The sequence below is a fragment of the Salmo salar genome, chromosome 01, assembly GCF_965601325.2.
Source record: "Salmo salar chromosome 01, fSalSal1, whole genome shotgun sequence".
NCBI classification, from domain to species: Eukaryota; Metazoa; Chordata; class Actinopteri; order Salmoniformes; family Salmonidae; genus Salmo; species Salmo salar.
In genome coordinates, this window is record NC_138291.1 from 182,258,664 (window position 1) to 182,284,023 (window position 25,360).

General features: G+C 43.1%; 1 protein-coding gene across 2 annotated transcripts in view; it reads right to left on the reverse strand.

The window, feature by feature from the left end:
- LOC106572778 (polypyrimidine tract-binding protein 3) overlaps positions 1–18,170 on the reverse strand; it is a 135,556-nt gene extending 117,386 nt beyond the window's left edge. For both annotated transcript variants that reach the window (XM_082957037.1, XM_082957035.1), the window contains exon 1: positions 17,905–18,170. The gene's annotated coding sequence lies outside the window, so the exon portion shown is untranslated. The remainder of the gene's footprint in view (positions 1–17,904) is intronic.
- Positions 18,171–25,360: the final 7,190 nt, after the last annotated feature.

Below are 25,360 nucleotides of genomic sequence, written 5' to 3' on the forward strand. Positions count from 1 at the left end.
ATCATGGAGTAGTAGAACACAAGATGGAGTATTAGAAACACAAGGAGTAGTAGAAACACAAGATGGAGTATTAGAAACACAACATGGAGTAGTAGAAACACAAGATGGAGTAGTAGAAACACATGGAGTCGTAGAAACACAAGATGGAGTATTAGAAACACAACATGGAGTAGTAGAAACACATCATGGAGTAGTAGAAACACATCGTGGAGTAGTAGAAACACAAGATGGAGTATTAGAAACACAAGGAGTAGTAGAAACACAAGATGGAGTATTAGAAACACAACATGGAGTAGTAGAAACACAAGATGGAGTAGTAGAAACACATCATGGAGTAGTAGAAACAAATCATGAAGTAGTATTAACACATCATGAAGTAGTAGAAACACATGGAGTAGTAGAAACACATGGAGTAGTAGAAACACATCATGGAGTAGTAGAAACACAAGATGGAGTAGTAGAAACACATGGAGTAGTAGAAAAAGTAATCCTTCTAACCCCCCCCCCCTAAAAGATTTAGATGCACTATTGTAAAGTGGTTGTTCCACTGGATATTATAAGGTGAATGCACCAATTTGTAAGTCGCTCTGGATAAGAGCGTCTGCTAAATGACTTAAATGTTAAATGTAAATGTAGAAACACAAGGAGTAGTAGAAACACATCATGGAGTAGTAGAAACACATCATGGAGTAGTAGAAACACAAGATGGAGTATTAGAAACACAACATGGAGTAGTAGAAACACATCGTGGAGTAGTAGAAACACATCGTGGAGTAGTAGAAACACAAGATGGAGTATTAGAAACACAAGGAGTAGTAGAAACACAAGATGGAGTATTAGAAACACAACATGGAGTAGTAGAAACACAAGATGGAGTAGTAGAAACACATCATGGAGTAGTAGAAACACAACATGGAGTAGTAGAAACACATCATGGAGTAGTAGAAACACAACATGGAGTAGTAGAAACACATCATGGAGTAGTAGAAACACAACATGGAGTAGTAGAAACACATGGAGTAGTAGAAACACAACATGGAGTAGTAGAAACATAACATGGAGTAGTAGAAACACATCGTGGAGTAGTAGAAACACATCATGGAGTAGTAGAAACACATGGAGTAGTAGAAACACATCATGGAGTAGTAGAAACACATGGAGTAGTAGAAACACAAGGAGTAGTAGAAACACATCATGGAGTAGTAGAAACACAAGATGGAGTAGTAGAAACACAAGATGGAGTAGTAGAAACACATCATGGAGTAGTAGAAACACATCATGGAGTAGTAGAAACACAACATGGAGTAGTAGAAACACAAGGAGTAGTAGAAACACATCATGGAGTAGTAGAAACACATGGAGTAGTAGAACACATCATGGAGTAGTAGAAACACAACATGGAGTAGTAGAAACACAACATGGAGTAGTAGAAACACATCATGGAGTAGTAGAAACACATCATGGAGTAGTAGAAACACAACATGGAGTAGTAGAAACACATCATGGAGTAGTAGAAACACATCATGGAGTAGTAGAAACACATCATGGAGTAGTAGAAACACATCGTGGAGTAGTAGAAACACATCGTGGAGTAGTAGAAACACATCATGGAGTAGTAGAAACACATCGTGGAGTAGTAGAAACACATCGTGGAGTAGTAGAAACACATCGTGGAGTAGTGGTGTCTGAATACAGAAGTATTCCATGTAAGTATTTACATAATGATGTGTTTGTGTTGTTCCAGAATAATAACAAATAATAACATTGTATAAATAAGTCTGTGTGTGTGTGTGTGTGTGTGTGTGTGTGTGTGTGTGTGTGTGTGTGTGTGTGTGTGTGTGTGTGTGTGTTCATGACCAGGTAGATTCAAAGCATAGAAAGAAAGCTTGAGAACTTGGCTGCTATGACACGGAGAGAGAGAGAGAGAGAAACTACAAGATTTCACAGTCATATGATCGTGACATTCTTCACAGAATTAACCACCAAACCAAGGCAAAAGGACATGGTCACGAGAAAGAAAGTGTGAGGAGAAAATAAAAAAATGACAGAGAGAACACATTTCCCTGTCAACCAGTCCCGTAACGTTCAGCTGCTCTGCTACCATGTTGTTGTCACGTTGTGTTGCTACCATGTTGTTGTCACGTTGTGCTGCTACCATGTTGTTGTCACGTTGTGTTTCTACCATGTTGTTGTCACGTTGTGCTGCTACCATGTTGTTGTCACGTTGTGTTGCTACCATGTTGTTGTCACGTTGTGTTGCTACCATGTTGTTGTCACGTTGTGTTGCTACCATGTTGTTGTCACGTTGTGCTGCTACCATGTTGTTGTCACGTTGTGTTGCTACCATGTTGTTGTCACGTTGTGTTGCTACCATGTTGTTGTCACGTTGTGTTGCTACCATGTTGTTGTCATGTTGTGTTGCTACCATGTTGTTGTCACGTTGTGTTGCTACCATGTTGTGTTGTCATGTTGTGTTGCTACCATGTTGTTGTCATGTTGTGTTGCTACCATGTTGTTGTCATGTGTTGCTGCCATGCTGTGTTGTCATGTTGTGTTGCTACCATGCTGTGTTGCCATGTGTTGCTGCCATGCTGTGTTGTTGTCTTAGGTCTCTCTTTATGTAGTGTTGTGTTGTCTCTCTTGTCGTGATGTGGGTTTTGTCCTATATTTTTATTACATTTATTTGTATTTTTAATCCCAGGCCCCCTGTACCCGCAGGAGACCTTTTGCTTTTTGGTAGGCCGTCATTGTAAATAATAATTTGTTCTTAACTGACTTGCCGAGTTAAATAAAGGTTAAATGAAAAAATAAAAATATATATATTTCAGGCTGTGTTCCCTATCGCTCAGCTGCTCTGTCAGTCCAGTCGGTCATGTCTCAGGCTGTGTTCCCTATCGCTCAGCTGCTCTGTCAGTCCAGTCGGTCATGTCTCAGGCTGTGTTCCCTATCGCTCAGCTGCTCTGTCAGTCCAGTCGGTCATGTCTCAGGCTGTGTTCCCTATCGCTCAGCTGCTCTGTCAGTCCAGTCGGTCATGTCTCAGGCTGTGTTCCCTATCGCTCAGCTGCTCTGTCAGTCCAGTCAGTCATGTCTCAGGCTGTGTTCCCTATCGCTCAGCTGCTCTGTCAGTCCAGTCAGTCATGTCTCAGGCTGTGTTCCCTATCGCTCAGCTGCTCTGTCAGTCCAGTCAGTCATGTCTCAGGCTGTGTTCCCTATCGCTCAGCTGCTCTGTCAGTCCAGTCAGTCATGTCTCAGGCTGTGTCCCAAATGGCACCCTATTCCCTATATAGTGAACTACTTTTGACACGGCCAAACTGACAATATGCTAGGAGCACAGTAGCTAAATGCCAAAGCTTCTGTCACACAGTCAACATTGTTTTATTGAGAAAATCTATTCTAACACAGTTTGTCACAGTCCATATAGCCTATGGTGATGTTGTTTGTTTTACCCCAGAGACATCCACATGCAGTTTTGACAATCGAAAAGAGAAAACCTTAAACCTTTCAGGTGTCTTTGGATATCGTCGCAAAACAAAATAGAAAAATGACTAAAAACACTGACATTTTCTCTCTTCCTTTTTTTTGTTGTTGTTGTTGAGAAGAAAAAAAATACACACCACTCATACAAGCATAGAAAGCAGCCCCTTTGCAGCATCGATCTTTCCCAACACGATGGCAAAAGCTTTAAAGGCTGGCAGAGGAAAGATGTTCATTTACTGTTGAGTAATCAGATAATGTTGTTCGGTTGACCATTTTGTGTTGAGTAATGTTGATTGACTCCTTTTTTTAGTCTAGTTGTTTGTGTTGAATCTGAGAGGTATATTCACCTACAGGAACAATGTCACTGAGCAGGAAACTAAAGCAGCACCCCAGATGACTCACATCATCAGACAACCAACCAGGAAGAGACAGACACATTCCATCTCTCTTTCCTGCCTGGCCCAACCAGGAAGAGACAGACACAGACCAGGAAACAGTCACAGCAGCTTCCTGTCTCTACAGGCCCAACAAACATGCAGGTCTGTGACTGGGCCATACCGGTCTGTCTGTTTAGAAAGGAAAGATATAGGAGGCTCATATGTAGGGTCTGATATAGGGTCTGATATAGGGTCTGATATAGGGTCTGATATAGGGCCTGATATAGGGCCTGATATAGGGCCTGATATAGGGCCTGATATAGGGTCTGATATAGGGCCTGATATAGGGCCTGATATAGGGCCTGATATAGGGCCTGATATAGGGCCTGATATAGGGTCTGATATAGGGCCTGATATAGGGTCTGATATAGGGTCTGATATAGGGTCTGATATAGGGTCTGATATAGGGCCTGATATAGGGCCTGATATAGGGTCTGATATAGGGCCTGATATAGGGTCTGATATAGGGCCTGATATAGGGTCTGATATAGGGCCTGATATAGGGCCTGATATAGGGCCTGATATAGGGCCTGATATAGGGCCTGATATAGGGTCTGATATAGGGTCTGATATAGGGCCTGATATAGGGCCTGATATAGGGCCTGATATAGGGTCTGATATAGGGCCTGATATAGGGCCTGATATAGGGCCTGATATAGGGTCTGATATAGGGCCTGATATAGGGCCTGATATAGGGTCTGATATAGGGTCTGATATAGGGCCTGATATAGGGCCTGATATAGGGTCTGATATAGGGCCTGATATAGGGTCTGATATAGGGCCTGATATAGGGCCTGATATAGGGCCTGATATAGGGCCTGATATAGGGCCTGATATAGGGTCTGATATAGGGTCTGATATAGGGCCTGATATAGGGTCTGATATAGGGTCTGATATAGGGTCTGATATAGGGTCTGATATATGGTCTGATATAGGGCCTGATATATGGTCTGATATAGGGTCTGATATAGGGCCTGATATAGGGCCTGATATAGGGTCTGATATAGGGTCTGATATAGGGTCTGATATATGGTCTGATATAGGGCCTGATATATGGCCTGATATAGGGCCTGATATATGGCCTGATATAGGGTCTGATATAGGGTCTGATATATGGCCTGATATAGGGCCTGATATAGGGTCTGATATAGGGCCTGATATAGGGTCTGATATAGGGTCTGATATAGGGTCTGATATAGGGCCTGATATAGGGTCTGATATATGGCCTGATATAGGGCCTGATATAGGGCCTGATATAGGGTCTGATATATGGTCTGATATATGGCCTGATATAGGGTCTGATATAGGGTCTGATAAATGGCCTGATATAGGGCCTGATATAGGGTCTGATATATGGCCTGATATATGGCCTGATATATGGTCTGATATAGGGCCTGATATATGGCCTGATATATGGCCTGATATAGGGCCTGATATAGGGCGTGATATAGGGCGTGATATAGGGTCTGATATATGGCCTGATATATGGCCTGATATAGGGCCTGATATATGGCCTGATATAGGGTCTGATATAGGGCCTGATATATGGCCTGATATAGGGTCTGATATAGGGCCTGATATATGGCCTGATATATGGCCTGATATAGGGCCTGATATATGGCCTGATATATGGCCTGATATATGGCCTGATATAGGGCCTGATATATGGCCTGATATAGGGCCTGATATAGGGCCTGATATATGGCCTGATACAGGGCCTGAAATATGGCCTGATATAGGGCCTGATATAGGGCCTGATATATGGCCTGATATAGGGCCTGATATAGGGCCTATGTCAGGCCCTAATCAGGTCTATTTGCATCCCAAATGACACAGCATTTCCTATATAAACTCAAAGTAACGTCACTTTTTCAGGACCCTGTCTTTCAAAGATAATTAGTAAAAATCCAAATAACTTCACAGATCTTCATTGTAAAGGGTTTAAACACTGTTTTCCCATGCTTGTTCAATGAACCATAAACAATTAATGAGCATGCATCTGTGGAACGGTCGCTAAGACATTGACAGCTTACAGACGGTAGGCAATTAAGGTCACAGTTACGAAAACTTAGGACACTAAAGAGGCCTTTCTACTGACTCTGAAAAACACCAAAAGAAAGATGCCCAGGGTCCCTGCTCATCTGTGTGAACGTTCCTTAGGCATGCTGCAAGGAGGCATGAGGACTGCAGATGTGGCCAGGGCAATAAATTGCAATGTCTGTACTGTGAGACGCCTAAGACAGCACTACAGGGAGACAGGACGGACAGCTGATCATCCTCGCAGCGGCAGACCACGTGTAACAACACCTGTACAGGATTGGTACATCCGAACATCACACCTGTGGGACAGGTACAGGATGACAACAACAACTGCCAGAGTTACACCAGGAACGCACAATCCCTCCATCAGTGTTCAGACTGTCCGCAATAGGCTGAGAGAGGCTGGACTGAGGGCTTGTAGGCCTGTTGTATGGCAGGTCCTCACCAGACATCACCGGAAACAACGTCGCCTATGGGCACAAACCCACCGTCGCTGGACCAGACAGGACTAGCAAAAAGTGCTCTTCACTGACGGGTTGCGGTTTTGTCTCACCAGGCGTGATGGTCAGATTCGCGTTTATCGTCGAAGGAATGAGAGGTACACTGAGGCCTGTACTCTGGAGCAGGATCAATTTGCTTCTACACCTGCATTGCTTGCTGTTTGGGGTTTTAGGCTGGGTTTCTGTACAGCACTTTGAGATATCAGCTGATGTAAGAAGAGCTATATAAATACATTTAATTTGATTTGGAGGTGGAGCGTCCGTCATGGTCTGGGGCAGTGAGTCCACAGCATCATCGGACTGAACTTGTCATTGCAGGCAATCTCAACGGCGTGCGTTATAGGGAAGACATCCTCCTCTCTCATGTGGTGCCCTTCCTGCAGGCTCATCCTGACATGACTCTCCAGCATGACAATGCCACCAGCCATACTGATCGTTCTGTGCATAATTTCCTGCAAGACAGGAATGTCAGTGTTCTGCCATGGCCAACGAAGAGCCCGGACCTCAATCCCATTGAGCACGTCTGGGACCTGTTGGATCGGAGGGTGAGAACTAGGGCCATTCCCCCCAGAAATGTCTGGGAACTTGCAGGTGCCTTGGTGGAAGAGTGGGGTAACATCTCACAGCAAGAACTGGCAAATCTGGTGCAGTCCATGAGGAGGACATGCACTGCAGTACTTAATGCAGCTGGTGGCCACACCAGATACTGACTGTTACTTTTGATTTTGACCCACCCTTTGTTCAGGGACATATTATTCCATTTCTGTTAGTCACATGTCTGTGGAACTTGTTCAGTTTATGTCTCAGTTGTTGAATCTTGTTATGTTCATACAAATATTTACACACTTTTTTTTGTTGCTGAGTTTATATGCATTTGCCATTTAACATACTGCAAAACACACGTAGAGCAAGTTCACTCCACGGACAGAACCAAGGAAACCAAGCGGATGTTACATTTGTGTTTATTCTAATCCCGTCTTCTTCAAATAGTTCTGAATTTAAAGACAGTGTTCCAATCACCACTGCATATCTTCTCACCCTCCCAGGAAAGAAAGGCAGGTGTTGATGATTCTATAAGAAAATACTGTACAACGGCTACAAAGAAGGTAGCTAGTCTTACAAGTTTAAGTGGAGAGAGTTAGTATATTTGACATCCACATCAGATGGTGTTGTATAGCATTTTAGTTAATGTTTATGTGGAACAGGACATTCAGAATTGTCACGTCCTGGCCAGTATAAGGTTAATTGTTTTGTAGTTTGGTCAGGACGTGGCAGAGGGTATTTGTTTTATGTGGTTCGGGGTGGTGTGTTTGTGTAAAGGGTGTTTGATTTAGTATTTCCGGGTTTTTGGTTGATGGTCTATGTGTTTGTATTCTATGGTTAGTCTGGTGTGTGTGTTTCTATGTTTGGTTAATTGGGGTTGGGACTCTCAGTTGAAGGCAGGTGTTGTCTATCTGCCTTTGATTGAGAGTCCCATATATTAGGGTGTGTTTGTGTGTGTGATTGGTGGGTGATTGTTCTGTGTTGAGCCTAGTGCCAGGTACCAGACTGTCAGTTTATCGTTCGTTTTCTTGTTTGTTGTTTTTGTATTCGTGTTGATTTAATTAAATGTTCAAAATGAACAACTGCACACCTGCTGCGTATTGGTCTACCTTTTCCGATGACGATTTCGCATTATCGTCAGAAGACGAAGAAATCTGTGACAAGAATACAGGTTAAGGACCTCAATTTGGGGATTTGTACATTGTTCTCCAAACAGAGGATAAAATAAATTAAATTCATATTATAATAATAAATGAATATAGGCCTATGCCACATAACAGGTGCTTTCCATCCAAAACGACTTGCAGTAGTGTTCAGTATGTGTATGTGATTACTACGTCCGGGAATCAGGGTTATAAACCAACAGGTTTCCTGCGTCCGGGAATCACAGTTATAAACCAACAGGTTTCCTGCGTCCGGGAATCACAGTTATAAGCCAACAGGTTTCCTGTGTCTGGGAATCAGTTATAAGCCAACAGGTTTCCTGTGTCTGGGAATCACAGTTATAAACCAACAGGTTTCCTGCGTCCAGGAATCACAGTTATTAGCCAACAGGTTTCCTGCGTCCAGGAATCACAGTTATTAGCCAACAGGTTTCCTGCGTCCAGGAATCACAGTTATAAGCCAACAGGTTTCCTGTGTCTGGGAATCAGTTATAAACCAACAGGTTTCCTGTGTCTGGGAATCACAGTTATAAACCAACAGGTTTCCTGCGTCCAGGAATCACAGTTATTAGCCAACAGGTTTCCTGCGTCCAGGAATCACAGTTATTAGCCAACAGGTTTCCTGCGTCCGGGAATTACAGTTATAAACCAACAGATTTACCTGATGTCTGATAATATGTATTATGTGAAATGCCAGGAGGTTTTTATTGACGTTATTCATGCTGCCATGTTCAAGCAGTGAGACACATGTTGGTAAGTTACAGATGGATCTCCTGTTGATATGTCTGCATTTTCACATAACCATGTCCCAAATGGCAACCGATTCCCTTTGTAGTGTACTACTTTTGACCAGGGCCCATTGTTCAGAAGCGGTGCACTACAAAGGGAATAGGGTTCCATTGGGACACACACATTGTATCAACAACAAAGTAATTTAATGGATAACTTATGTCATAATGTTTTGATAAGAGAGTGTTGATGGCAGTGACTGTACCATAGACCTGGACTGGACTCATCACCATTTACACATTAAACAAAATCTTGCATTTAAATCATATTAAAAAGGGTGTTAAATAAATATTAGCCTATTCTAATAGTGTGCTGGCTGCAGACAGAGCTGCAATACTGCTCATTTTGTGCTTACGAATGTATAACAATTATATATGAGTGAATGGTAGATATTAGATTATTGTACTTTATGTTCACATTGCTTGAAAGCCAATTTCAGCATGAGTATCCAGGTGTGCTAACATTTGACGCCTGCTTGCATCATATGTATTCAGCTCAGTAAAAATGCAAACATATTATTTCTATATGAGCCCTGGTTTAGTTGGAGCTGGTTGGCATGTCGTTAGTAAAGATTGAGAAAAAGTAAGGGTCCTAGACCACTGCCCTGTGGAATTCCTGATTCTACCTGGATTTTGTTGTAGAGGCTTCTATTAAAGAACGCCCTCTGTGTTCTGTTAGACAGGTAAGTCTTAAGCCATAACACATACGTTTTTTTCAGCAACAGACTATGATCTATAATGTCAAAAGCCGCACTGATGTCTAACAAAACAGCCCCCACAATATTTTTATCATCAATTTCTCTCAGCCAATAATCAGTCATTTGTGTAAGTGCTGTGCTTGTTGAATGTCTTTCCCTATAAGCGTGCTGAAAGTCTGTTGTCAAACACAATTTTTTCTAAAAGTTTACTAAACTGTTGGTAACAGGCTGATTGGTCGACTATTTGAGCCAGTAAAGGGGGCTTTACTGAGCCTCCTGAGTGGTGCAGTGGTCTAAGGTACTGCATCGCAGTGCTAGCTGTGCCACTAGAGATTCTGGGTTCGAGTCCAGGCTCTGTCGCAGCCGGCCGTGACCGGGAGACCCATGGGGCAGTGCACAATTGTCCCAGCATCATCCGGGTTAGGGGAGAGTTTGGCCAGCAGGGATGTCCTTGTCCCATTGCACACTAACAACTCCTGTGGCGGGCCGGCCGCAGTGCACGCTGACACGGTCGCCAGGTGTGCGGTGTTTCCTCCGACACATTGGTGCGGCTGGCTTCCGGGTTAAGTGGGCATTGTGTTAAGAAGCAGTGCAGCTTGGTTGTGTTTTTGGGTTGTGTTTCGGAGGACGAACGGCTCTCGACCTTCGCCTCTCCTGAGTCCGTACGGGAGTTGCAGCGATGAGACAAGACTGTAACTACCAATTGGAAACCACGAAACTGGAGAGAAAAAGGGGTAAATAAAATAAAAAAATTAAAAAGTGGGCTTTACTATTCTTAGGTAGGGGAATAACTAGCTTCTCTCCAGGCCTGAGGGCAACACACTTTTTAGTAGACTTAAATTGAAGATATGGCAAATAGGGGTGGCAATATCGTCCACTAATATCCTCAGTACTTTTCCATCCATGTTGTCAGACCCTGGTGGCTTGTCATTGTTGAAAGACAACAATAATGTTTTCTCCTCTTCCACACTTACTTTACGGAATTCAAAATTACAATGCTTGTCTTTTATAATTTGGTCAGATATACTTGGATGTGTAGTGTCAGCGTTTATTGCTGGCATGTCATGCCTAAGTTTGCTAATTTTGCCAATGAAAAAATCATTAAGACATCTGATTCAGTAAATAATAATAACCCAAAATGTATTTTTATTCAATTTAGTCACATGATTTTTCAATTTGAAGTACGTTTGCCATTCGTGGTACAGCCAGACCTATTTTCCATCTCTTTTGCCTCATCCATCTCATAAGGTCTAGTGTGTAGGTCTAGTGTGTAGGGTTTAGTGTGTAGAGTTTAGTGTGTAGGTCTAGTGTGTAGGGTCTAGTGTGTAGGGTTTAGTGTGTAGAGTTTAGTGTGTAGGGTCTAGTGTGTAGGGTCTAGTGTGTAGGGTCTAGTGTGTAGGGTCTAGGGTCTAGTGTGTAGGGTCTAGTGTGTAGGGTCTAGTGTGTAGGGTCTAGTGTGTAGGGTCTAGTATGTAGGTCTAGTGTGTAGGGTCTAGTGTGTAGGGTCTAGTGTGTAGGGTCTAGTGTGTAGGGTCTAGGGTCTAGTGTGTAGGGTCTAGTGTGTAGGGTCTAGTGTGTAGGGTCTAGTGTGTAGGGTCTAGTATGTAGGTCTAGTGTGTAGGGTCTAGTGTGTAGGGTCTAGTGTGTAGGGTCTAGTATGTAGGTCTAGTGTGTAGGGTCTAGTGTGTAGGGTCTAGTGTGTAGGGTCTAGTGTGTAGGGTCTAGTGTGTAGGGTCTAGTATGTAGGTCTAGTGTGTAGGGTCTAGTATGTAGGTCTAGTGTGTAGGGTCTAGTGTGTAGGGTCTAGTGTGTAGGGTCTAGTGTGTAGGGTCTAGTATGTAGGTCTAGTGTGTAGGGTCTAGTATGTAGGTCTAGTGTGTAGGGTCTAGTGTGTAGGGTCTAGTGTGTAGGGTCTAGTGTGTAGGGTCTAGTGTGTAGGTACGGAGAAAAAAAGTTAAAACATGTATGAAATGTATGCATTCACTACTGTAAGTCGCTCAGGATAAGAGCGTCTGCTAAATGACTAAAATGTAAAATGTAAATGTAGGTCTAGTGAGTAGGTCTAGTGTGATAAGGTCTAGTGTGTAGGGTCTAGTGTGTAGGTCTAGTGTGATAAGGTCTAGTGTGTAGGGTCTAGTGAGTAGGGTCTAGTGAGTAGGTCTAGTGTGATAGGGTCTAGTGTGTAGGGTCTAGTGAGTAGGTCTAGTGTGATAGGGTCTAGTGTGTAGGGTCTAGTGAGTAGGTCTAGTGTGTAGGGTCTAGTGAGTAGGTCTAGTGTGTAGGGTCTAGTGTGTAGGGTGATTGACTACGAAAACAGTTTGTCAAAAGCGATTCCTGATAGCAATAAACCTGCTCTATTGCAGCAGGCCCATTGGACAGACCTTGCTACTGCAGCAGGTCCATTGGACAGACCTTGCTATTGCAACAGGTCCGTTGGACAGACCTTGCTATTGCAACAGGCCCACTGGACAGACCTTGCTATTGCAGCAGGCCCATTGGACAGACCTTGCTATTGCAACAGGTCCATTGGACAGACCTTGCTATTGCAACAGGTCCATTGGACAGACCTTGCTATTGCAGCAGGTCCATTGGACAGACCTTGCTATTGCAACAGGTCCATTGGACAGACCTTGCTATTGCAACAGGTCCATTGGACAGACCTTGCTATTGCAGCAGGTCCATTGGACAGACCTTGCTATTGCAGCAGGTCCATTGGACAGACCTTGCTATTGCAGCAGGTCCATTGTACAGACCTTGCTATTGCAACAGGTCCATTGGACAGACCTTGCTATTGCAACAGGCCCACTGGACAGACCTTGCTATTGCAGCAGGCCCATTGGACAGACCTTGCTATTGCAGCAGGTCCATTGGACAGACCTTGCTATTGCAACAGGTCCGTTGGACAGACCTTGCTATTGCAACAGGTCGATTGGACAGACCTTGCTATTGCAACAGGTCCATTGGACAGACCTTGCTATTGCAGCAGGTCCATTGGACAGACCTTGCTATTGCAGCAGGTCCATTGGACAGACCTTGCTATTGCAGCAGGTCCATTGTACAGACCTTGCTATTGCAACAGGTCCATTGGACAGACCTTGCTATTGTAACAGGCCCACTGGACAGACCTTGCTATTGCAGCAGGCCCATTGGACAGACCTTGCTATTGCAGCAGGTCCATTGGACAGACCTTGCTATTGCAACAGGTCCATTGGACAGACCTTGCTATTGCAACAGGTCCATTGGACAGACCTTGCTATTGCAACAGGTCCATTGGACAGTGACAAATACTTAATTCTTATCAGCATTGCTGTAGGTTGCGTAAAGGAAACACACAGTAGACCATTTATAATTCATAATTACTAAAACACTGAAAATCCCTGTATGAGATGAGTTTTCAGATTTAATAAACAAGACAGGGCGAAAGGGAACTGAACCAAAAACTAGTCTCGTCATTCATGCATGGTTCAACATTTGGTGCAAATACAGTGGTGGAAAATACTTCAAAGTACTACTGAAGTCGTTTTTGTCTGTATCTGTACTTTGCTATTTATATTTTTGTCAACTTTTACTTTTACTCCACTACATTGCTAAAGAAAGTATGTACACAAATACTGTATTTATAAATGATGTCCAAGTGTTGGAGTGTGCCCCTGACTGTCCGTAAACAAGAAAATCGTGCCGTCATGTTTGCTTTACAAGGAATTTGATTCATGTACAGCCTTTACTTTTACTCAAGTATGACAATTGAGTACTTTTTCCACCGCTGTACTTACGTACACTTAAAACCAGATTATTTTAGACTTTTACTCAAGTAGTATTTTACTCAGTGACATTCCTTTTTACTTGAGCCATTTTCTATTAAGGTTGGCATGGGTCCTCAGATCCTCAAAAATGTATACAGCTGCACCATCGAGAGCATCCTGACTGGTTGCATCACCGCCTGGTATAGCAACTGCTATGCATCCGACCGCAAGGCGCTACAGAGGGTAGTGCGTACGGCCCAGTAAATCACTGGGGCCAAGCTTCCTGCCATCCAGGACCTCTATACCAGGCGGTGTCAGAAGAAGGCCCTAAATATTGCCAAAGACTCCAGCCAACTTAGTCATAGATTGTTCTCTCTGCTACAGCACGGCAAGCGGTACCGAAGCGCCAAGTCGAGGTCCAAAAATACTTTTTAAAAGCTAATCAAACGGCTACCCCAGCTATTCAGTGTTTATTATCTATGCATAGTCACTTTACCCCGACCTACATGTACAGTTGAAGTCGGAAGTTTACATACACCTTAGCCAAATGCATTTAAACTCTCTTTACTTTTACTCAAGTATGAAAATATCGTACTTTTTCACCACTGTGCAAATATGTTGGGTTAAACGCCTACCATTGGCAGTGTGTTCAGCAAACACACATATCACTTTGGCCTATTTCCCCATGTCATAAACAACTTCTTGATTAATGTATTTGTTATCACTATAGCTAGGTTTACATCCAATTGGTGACTGATTTCCATGTGAATATTCTATAATCCACATAAAAACAATATGCGCATTCTCCCACAAGTTTCCATAAAATAGACCTGCTGTGGATAAAAGGATATGCGTGGTGATGTAGCCTAGTGCACAGAGATACAGTTGAGGTAGGAAGTTTACATACACTAAGGTTGGAGTCATTAAAACTAATTTTTCAACCACTCCATAGATTTCTTGTTAACAAACTATAGTTTTGGCAAGTCGGTTAGGACATCTACTTTGTGCATGACACAAGGAATTTTTCCAACAATTGTTTACAGACAGATTATTTCACTTATAATTCACTGTATCACAATTTCAGTGGGTCAGAAGTTTACATACATTAAGTTGACTGTGCCTTTAAACAGCTTGGAAAATTCCAGAAAATGATGTCATGGCTTTAGAAGCTTCTGATAGGCTAATTGACATAATTTGAGTCAATTGGAGGTGTACCTGTGGATGTATTTCAAGGCCTACCTTCAAACTCAGTGCCTCTTTGCTTGACATCATGGGAAAATCAAAAGAAATCAGCCAAGACCTCAGAAAATAATTTGTCTGGTTCATCCTTGGGAGCAATTTCCAAACGCCTGAAGGTACCACGTTCATCTGTACAAACAATAGTACACCAGTATAAACACCATGGGACCACGCAGCCGCCATACCGCTCAGGAAGGAGACGCGTTCTGTCTCCTAGAGATTAACGTACTTTGGTGCGAAAAGTGCAAATCAATCCCAGAACAACAGCAAAGGACCTTGTGAAGATGCTGGAGGAAACAGGTACAAAAGTATCTATATCCACAGTAAAACGAGTCCTATATTGACATAAACTGAAAGACCGCTCGGCAAGGAAGAAGCCACTGCTCCAAAACCGCCATAAAAAAAGCCAGACTACGGTTTGCAACTGCAGATGGGGACAAAGATCATACTTTTTGGAGAAATGTCCTCTGGTCTGATGAAACAAAAATAGAACTGTTTGGCCATAATGACCATCGTTATGTTTGGAGGAAAAAGGGGGACGCTTGCAAGATGAAGAACACCATCCCAACCGTGAAGCACGGGGGTGGCAGCATCATGTTGTGGGGGTGCTTTGCTGCAGGAGGGACTGGTGCACTTCACAAAACAGATGGCATCATGAGGATGGAAAATTATGTGGATATATTGAAGCAACATCTCAAGACATCAGTCACGAAGTTAAAGCTTGGTCACAAATGGGTCTTCCAAATGCACAATGACCCCAAGCATACTTCCAAAGTTGTGGCAAAATGGCTTAAGGACAACAAAGTCAAGGTATTGGAGTGGCCATCACAAAGCCCTGACCTCAATCCTATAGAAAATTTGTGGGCAGAACTGAAAAAGTGTGTGCGAGCAAGGAGGCCTACAAACCTGACTCAGTTACACCAGCTCTGTCAGGAGGAATGGGCCAAAATACACCCAAGTTATTGTGGGAAGCTTGTGGAAGGCTACCCGAAACGTTTGACCCAAGTTAAACAATTTAAAGGTAATGCTACCAAATACTAATTGAGTGTATGTAAACTTCTGACCCACTGGGAATGTGATGAACGAAATAAAAGCTGAAATAAATCGTTCTCTCAAATATTATTCTGACATTTCACATTCTTAAAATAAAGTGGTGATCCTAACTGCCCTAATACAGGGAATTTTTACTAGGATTAAAATGTCAGGAATTGTGAAAAACTGAGTTTAAATGTATTTGGCTAAGGTGTATGTAAACTTCTAACTTCAATTATATATAAATGTTGAGGTAAAATTCCCATGTACTGAATAAAGAAATACAGGTTAAATGGGTTTCCATCGCATGTGTCCTCTAACCAAACATACATGATGAGATTATAACGGACAAAAGAGAGATGTTATTTGTATTTGTGAAACAGGCAGTGGAGCATTGATGTTCACGTCACCAGAATAAGACCCTGGATATTTATTGGAAAGCAGCACCATGCTGATCATCTTGTACTTTCACCACCTTGTAAAGTTCATAACTTATTTCATCTGTAGCCTAATAAACTGCCTGCTTTCCCGACGAGTCGCAGTGGTCAGGAACACAACATGTCCTATGTTATATCAATATCCGCGTATAAAAAAAAAACGTTTCCATCGACATTTCTTGCATAATTAATTTTACCGACACAAAAACATCCCACCTTTGTCGAGCGTATTTCGTTTTTTTTTCGTAAAATGTTGAAAGTTTACGGATAAAATGTTGTGTTTCTATCAGGCCCTGTGATGACATGTTTTATCCGACATGGAGGCCTCCTTTACCGCATAAAACGGTTCGATAGAAACCTGGTCCGTGTTCTGGTCACACGTTCATCAACAGTAGGACAGCTGTTGTGTTCTGGTTCACAGCAAGACGAGGTGATGTGGCAAACAGTTTCCACGCCAACAGAAGAGCCTGTCTTATCACTGACAGTTACTGTAGAGATGTGGTGTGTACACGCACGGAAATCCCCACAACACACATCATCCACTATATCTCACGCTACTTGTATATCCATATCCTACACGAAGCCCCAACTAAGTAACTAAGTGGTTAGTTAGTTAAACGTCGTTAGACTGTATTTGTTAGATGAACTTAGAGAAGGAGACGGAGCGGACAGTTCAGCAGCGACACAACGTTGTCTTTTGTTTCAGAACAGAAGGCAGGCAGCGTGGCACACCATGACAACTTGGAGGTGGCATAGACAAATGAAATGCTACAAATTGGCGAACCAAACTGCACAATTATGGTCACCAGTTGCAAGTTAGTTTATAGGCAAAAAAAAAAAAAAGATACAAAAAAATAATAATAACGCGTCATAGGCTATGACGGTTTCATGACATGTTATAACTAAGTTATAACATGAATATCTGTGTTCATGTCTGCAGCCCAACGCCGATACACCTGTTAGATAGTTGAGCATATGGAACAAATGTATCTGAAAATAATAATTGTCTGAAAATGTTGTAGGAGGAAGATGTTATAAATGTATCGACCAGCCCACCGCCCACATGCCGTTATTTTCCCACGCACACCAGTAGTAAACAATGATTTACAGTAGCTCATATTCCGCTGTTATTAAAACAGCTCTGATATCATGTATATCTATGTTTAAATAACCTCATTTCACTTGAAGATGATTCTGTTGAAAGTAGTTGTACATATTGTGAAAATGATGCTTTAGGTTAGTGTGTGTATCAGAGCCTCTGTTGTTTTCGCGAAGAAAGAAACGCCCCTTACATATCTTAAAATGGCAGCATATCTTCATCTAATGTCTTCATTTGGGACTTTTACTGGCCATGTGTGACGATACTCCATTACTTACAGTAATGACACATATCATGCGAGAGTACAGACAATAGAAAAAGCGTTGGCAACTAACTCAACAAGCGAAGGAAAAAACGGGCTATTTTCTATTACTTTATTAAGTCAAGTCTAGATAATGAACAAGCAAACGTCCCTGCGCATACACACAGAGATGGTCTCTCTAATCTATAGTTTATTTCAGTGACCTGAAGTCCTTAACTGAATAGAATAAGACCAATAAAGCTATGTGAACACTTAAAAGAAGGTTAGGTTTAGGCTGCGAGAGGGGCTTGTTTGCGCCCCCCTTCCCCCCCTTCCTGCGTTCAATTCTCTACATTTTCTATCCGTGACTATAATTCCACTACACATTAAACAGTGCGAGGTGCTATGCAAAAATGTTACATGCGTTTGTGTAATGGGCAATTACTGTAAAGAAAAAAACAACATACCCATCCATTGCACAGAGGAAACAGTGTAGAAAGGACAGTGAACGCTCAGGAAAGTGAAGACATCGGTTTGGGTGTTGTTACTACTGCTCAGCTAGATCGCGCCCCTCCAACACTGAAATGTTCACTCTCATACGCACAATGGCACGCTTCCTGTTAATAAACTGACGTGAAAATACACAGACATGTACAGACGCCTTGCCTGCCTGCCTCGCTGTACAAAATGGCCTCTCCTCTCAGGCAGCTCCAACATAGACACACACACACACACACACACCTTTGTCACTTACAACAACGAACGCACATCCATGTATACACCACTCTGCGCCCTAGCGCGCCATCACCGCGCACACAGTTTGGATAGAAATTAGGATAGAATATCTCTGTGCCGCCATGTCAGCGATAAAGACTGAGATCTCATCTAGGGACAGAGTGGACTCTAGTCGAATGTCTGCTGCAGACTAGCACTTAGTTCAACAGGAATAATCTTGTTCAATGGCAGGTGTTAATTCATTAAGTTAATGGATCACACTGATCCAAGACTCACTTTAATTAATTGGTCACATTAATTTATCCATGAGAGACACCGTGAAATCGTAGCACTTTTTGTTTTTTGGGGGGTTTAATAAAGAAATTCTTTAACATATACAGTTTTAAAGAATAATTAACACAAACATGTTTATTTTACTATCATTGTGGGACCAAACAATTTAGTCCCATTCAAAATCCTATTTTTCCTAACCTTAAACTAAACTTAAACCCAAACCTAATCCTAATTGTAACCCTAAACCTAAAACAGCATTTTTCCTTGTGGGGACCGGTGAAATGTCCCCACTTATCCGAATTGTCCTTGTTTTAGTTTTACTAATGAACCCCCCCCCCCCCCCCCCTCCCCCCCACATACACACACTTACCAAAACACCCTGAGACTGCAGCATGTACAAACTTGTTGCACCAGTCTGACTAGAAAGACTGAAGTCTTGTATACATAGGCTATGTAATTAAAACATTACTCAAATACAAGGGAAAACTAGTTCCTAACATTCTACTGCCCCCTATGTCACTCTCTTTCTCTCTCTCACCCTCTCTCTCTGTGTGTGTGTGTGTGTGTGTGTGTGTGTGTGTGTGTGTGTGTGTGTGTGTGTGTGTGTGTGTGTGTGTCCACATCACATGGTCAAGAGTAATGCATTTGATATTCATTGACATCAGAGGACTGCATTACAGCCACTTGCAGCCATTGGCGCAATTTTCAAAACATTAAAAATCCTATTACTTCAATTTCTCAAACATATGACTATTTTACAGCTATTTAAAGACAAGACTCTCGTTAATCTAACCACACTGTCCGATTTCAAAAAGGCTTTACAACGAAAGCAAAACATTAGATTATGTCAGCAGAGTACCAAGCCAGAAATAATCAGACACCCATTTTTCAAGCCAGCATATAATGTCACCAAAACCCAGAAGACAGCTAAATGCAGCACTCACCTTTGATGATCTTCATCAGATGACAACCCTAGGACATTATGTTATACAATACATGCATGTTTTGTTCAATCAAGTTCATATTTATATCAAAAACCAGCTTTTTACATTAGCATGTGACGTTCAGAACTAGCATACCCCCGCAAACTTCCGGGGAATTCGCTAACATTTTACTAAATTACTCACGATAAACGTTCACAAAAAGCATAACAATTATTTTAAGAATTATAGATACAGACCTCCTCTATGCACTCGATATGTCCGATTTTAAAATAGCTTTTTGGTGAAAGCACATTTTGCAATATTCTAAGTACATAGCCCAGGCATCACGGGCTCGCTATTTAGACACCCGGCAAGTTTAGCACTTACCAATATCAGGTTTACTATTATAAAAGTTTGATTACCTTTTGTTGTCTTCGTCAGAATGCACACCCAGGACTGCTACTTCAATAACAAATGTTGGTTTGGTCCAAAATAATCCATCGTTATATCCGAATAGCGGCGTTTTGTTCGTGCGTTCCAGACACTATCCGAAATAGTAAAGAAGTGTCGCGCGCATGGCGCAATTCGTGACAATAAAATTCTAAATATTCCATTACCGTACTTCGAAGCATGTCAACCGCTGTTTAAAATCAATTTTTACGCAATTTTTCTCGTAGAAAAGCGATAATATTCCGACAGGGAATCTCCTTTTCGGCAAACAGAGGAAAAAATCCCAAAGGCGGGGGCGGTCGGGTCACGCGCCTAAGCCCAGTGTCCCTTGATCGGCCACTTGAGAAAGGCGATAATGTGTTTCAGCCTGGGGCTGGGATGACGACATTCTGTTTTTTCCCGGGCTCTGAGCGCCTATGGACGACGTGGGAAGTGTCACGTTAGAGCAGAGATCCTTAGTAAAAGATAGAGATGGAAAAGAAGTTCAAGAAATGGTCAGACAGGCCACTTCCTGTAAAGGAATCTCTCAGGTTTTGACCTGCCATTTGAGTTCTGTTATACTCACAGACACCATTCAAACAGTTTTAGAAAATTTAGGGTGTTTTCTATCCATATGTAATAAGTATATGCATATTCTAGTTACTGGGTAGGAGTGGTAACCAGATTAAATCAGGTATGTTTTTTATCCAGCCGTGTCAATACTGCCCCCTAGCCCTAACAGGTTTAATATAGCCTACAGGATTCCCATTCAAAATCCTGTTTTCCCAAACCCCTAAACCTAACATTTACGGCAGCGTTTACGACAGCATTTTCGACAGCATTTACGACAGCAAATTTCAATTTACAAAAAATGAAATTACTGTGTTTTTGTCCTTTGAGCTTCTAGTCATGAAATCTATGCAGCCTACTCAATCACTTTTTATAGCTACTGTTTACAGGCCTCCTGGGCCATATACAGCGTTCCTCACTGAGTTCCCTGAATTCCTATCGGACCTTGTAGTCATGGCAGAAAATATTCACATTTTTGGTGACTTCAATATTCACATGGAAAAGTCCACAGACCCACTCCAAAAGGCTTTCGAAGCCATCATCGACTCAGAGGGTTTTGTGCAACATGTCTCTGGACCTACTCACTGCCACAGTCATACTCTGGACCTAGTTTAGTCCCATGGAATAAATGTTGTGGATCTTAATGTTTTTCCACATAATCCTGGACTATCGGACAACCATTTTATAACTTTTGCCATCGCAACAAATAATCTGCTCAGACCTCAACCAAGGATCATCATAAAGCCGTGCTATAAATTCACGGACAACCCAAAGATTCCTAGATGCCCTTCCAGACTCTCTCCACCTACCCAAGGACGTCGGAGTACAAAAATCGTTTAACCACCTAGCTGAAGATCGAAATTTAACCCAGCGTAATACCCAAGATGCAGTTGCACCCCAAAAATAAAAAACATTTGTCACAAGAAACTAGCGCCATGGTATACAGAAAATACCCGAGCCCTGAAGCTTCCAGAAAATACTTGAGCCCTGAAGCTTCCAGAAAATACCCGAGCCCTAAAGCTTCCAGAAAATACCTGAGCCCTGAAGCTTCCAGAAAATACCTGAGCCCTGAAGCTTCCAGAAAATACTTGAGCCCTGAAGCTTCCAGAAAATACCCGAGCCCTAAAGCTTCCAGAAAATACCCGAGCCCTGAAGCTTCCAGAAAATACCCGAGCCCTGAAGCAAGCATCCAGAAAATTGGAACGGAAATGGCGCCACACCAAACTGGAAGTCTTCCGACTAGCTTGGAAAGACAGTACCGTGCAGTATCGAAGAGCCCTCACTGCTGCTCGATCATCCTATTTTTCCAACCTAATTGAGGAGAATAAGAACAATCTAAAATGTATTTTTGATACTGTCACAAAGCTAGCTAAAAAAACAGCATTCCCCAAGAGAATATGGCTTTCATGAATTCATGAACTTCTTCATTACGGAAATTACGGACATAATGATCATTAGAAAGCAAATTACGGACTCCTTTTTCAATCTGCGTATTTCTCCAAAGCTCAGTTGTCCTGAGTCTGCACAGAACTGCCAGGACCTAGGATCAATGGAGACACTCAAGTTTTTTAATCCTTTATCTCTTGACACATTCATGAAAATAGTAATGGTCTCTAAACCCTCAAGCTGCATTCTGGACCATTTTCCAACTACTGGACCCTTTTCCCCTCCTATGTTGAACATAATAAACGGCTCTCTATCCTCCGGATGTGAACCAAACTCACTAAAAGTGGCAGTAATAAAGCCTCTTCTGAAAAAGCCAAACCTTGACCAGGAAAATGTAAAAAACTATCGGCCTATATCTAATTTTTGAAAGATCTGTTGCGCAGCCTTCCTGAAGACAAATAATGTATACGAAACACTTCAGTCTGGTTTTAGACCGCATCATAGCACTGAGACTGCACTCGTGGTGGTAAATTACCTTTTAATGGCGCCAGACCAAGGCTCTGCATCTGTCCTCGTGCTCCTAGACCTTAGTGCTGCTTTTGACACCATCGATCACCACATTCTTTTGGAGAGATTGGAAACCCTAATTGGTCTACATGGACACGTTCATGCCTGGTTTAGATCTCATCTGTCTGAAAGATATCAGTTTGTCTCTGTGGATGGTTTGTCCTCTGTCAAATCAATTGTAAGTTTCAGTGTTCCTCAAGGCTCTGTTTTAGGACCACTATTGTTTCCACTATATATTCTACCTCTTGGTGATGTCATTTGGAAACACAATGTCAACTTTCACTGCTATGCAAACGACACACAGCTGTACATTTCGATGAAACATGGTGAAGCCCCAAAATTGCCCTCCTTTATTGCCCTCCTTATTGTCCCTAGAATTTCGAAGCAAACAGCTGGAGGCAGGGCTTTCTCCAATAGAGCTCAATTTTTATGAAATGGTCTGCCTATCCATGTGAGAGACTCAGACTCGGTCTCGACCTTTAAGTCTTTACTGAAGACTCATCTCTTCAGTAGGTCCTATGATTGAGGGTAGTCTGGCCCAGGGGTGTGATGGTGAACGGAAAGGCACTGGAGCGACGAACCGCCCTTGCTGTCTCTGCCTGGCCGGTTCCCCTCTCTCCACTGGGTTTCTCTGCCTCTAACCCTATTACAGGGCTGAGTCACTGGCTTATTAGTGCTCTTCCATGCCGTCCCTAGGAGCGGTGTGTCACTTGAGTGGGTTGAGTCACAGACGTGATCTTCCTGTCCCATTTTGTGCCCCCTCAGACTCGTGCGGTAGAGGAGATCTTCGTGGGCTGTACTCAGCCTTGTCTCAGGATGGTAAGTTGGTGGTCTGTTGATATCCCTCTAGTGGTGTGGGGTCTATACTCAGCCTGGTGGTCTGTTGATATCCCTCTAGTGGTGTGGGGTCTATACTCAGCCTGGTCTGTTGATATCCCTCTAGTGGTGTGGGGTCTATACTCAGCCTGGTCTGTTGATATCCCTCTAGTGGTGTGGGGTCTATACTCAGCCTGGTGGTCTGTTGATATCCCTCTAGTGGTGTGGGGTCTATACTCAGCCTGGTCTGTTGATATCCCTCTAGTGGTGTGGGGTCTATACTCAGCCTGGTCTGTTGATATTCCTCTAGTGGTGTGGGGTCTATACTCAGCCTGGTCTGTTGATATCCCTCTAGTGGTGTGGGGTCTATACTCAGCCTGGTCTGTTGATATCCCTCTAGTGGTGTGGGGTCTATACTCAGCCTGGTGGTCTGTTGATATCCCTCTAGTGGTGTGGGGTCTATACTCAGCCTGGTGGTCTGTTGATATCCCTCTAGTGGTGTGGGGTCTATACTCAGCCTGGTCTGTTGATATCCCTCTAGTGGTGTGGGGTCTATACTCAGCCTGGTCTGTTGATATCCCTCTAGTGGTGTGGGGGCTGTGCTTTGGCAAAGTGGGTGGGGTTATATCCTGCCTGGTTTGGCCCTGTCCGGGGGTATCATCAGACAGGGCCACAGTGTCCCCCAACCTCCACCTGTCTCAGCCTCCAGTATCTATGCTGCAGTAGTCTATGTGCCGGGGGGCTAGGGTCAGTCTGTTATCTGGTGTAATTCTCCTGTCTTATCTGGTGTCCTGTGTGAATTGAAATATGCTCCCTCTAATTCTCTCTCTCTCCCTCTCTCCCTCCCCTCTCAGAAGACCTGAGCCCTAGGACCATGCCTCAGGATTTGCCTGATGACTCTTGGCTGTCTCCAGTTTCAACTGTTCTGCCTGCGGCTATGGACCCCTGACCTATTCACCAGACGTGCTACCTTGTCCCGGACCTGCTGATTTCAACTCTCTCTCTCTCTCTCTCTCTCTCTCTCTCTCTCTCTCTCTCTCTCTCTCTCTCTCTTTCTCTCTACTGCACCTGCCGTCTCTAACTCTGAATGATCTGCTTTGAAAAGCCAAATGACATTTACTCCAGAGGTACTGACCTGTTGCACCCTCTAAAACCACTGTGATTATTATTCGACCCTGCTGGTCATATATGATCGTTTGAACATCTTGAAGAACAATCTGGCACAGCCAGAAGAGGACTGGCCACCTCTCAGAGCCTGGTTCCTCTCTACCCAGCACAGCCAGAAGAGGACTGGCCACCCCTCAGAGCCTGGTTCCGCTCTACCCAGTACAGCCAGTAGAGGACTGGTCACCCCTCAGAGCCTGGTTCCTCTCTAGGTTTCTTCCTAGGTTCCTGCATTTCTAGGGAGTTTTCCTAGTCACCGTGCTTCTACATCTGCATTGCTTGCTGTTTGGGGTTTTAGGCTGGCTTTCTGTATAGCACAGTGACATCTGCTGATGTAAAAAAGGGCTTTATACTGTTGAAGTTGGAAGTTTACATACACTGAGGTTGGAGTCATTAAAACTCGCTTTTCAACCTCTCCACAAATGTTTTGTTAACAAACTATAGTTTTGGCAAGTCGGTTAGGACATCTATTTTGTGCATGAAACAAGTAATATTTCCAAAAATTGTTTACAGACAGATTATTTCACTTATAATTCACTGTATCACAATTCCAGTGGGTCAGAAGTTTACATACGCTAAGTTGACTGTGCCCTTAAACAGCTTGGAAAATTCCATGAAATGATGTCATGGCTTTAGAAGCTTCTGATAGGCTAATTGACATAATTTGAGTCAACTGGAGGTGTACCTGTGGATGTATTTCAAGGCCTACCTTCAAACTCAGTGCCTCTTTGCTTGACATCATGGGAAAATCAAAAGAAATCAGCCAAGACCTCAGAAAAAAATTGTAGACCTCCACAAGTCTGGTTCATCCTTGGGAGCAATTTCCAATTGTCTGAAGGTACCACGTTCATCTGTACAAACAATAGTACGCAAGTATAAACACCATGGGACCACGCAGCCGTCATACCGCTCAGGAAGGAGACACGTTCTGTCTCATAGAGATGAACGTATGTCACGATTCCCACCGACGGTGGCGCCCCCTCCTGCTCGGGTGGCGCTCGGCGGTCATCGTCACCGGCCTATTAGCTGCCACCGATTCCCTTTTTGGTTTTCCCTTCTT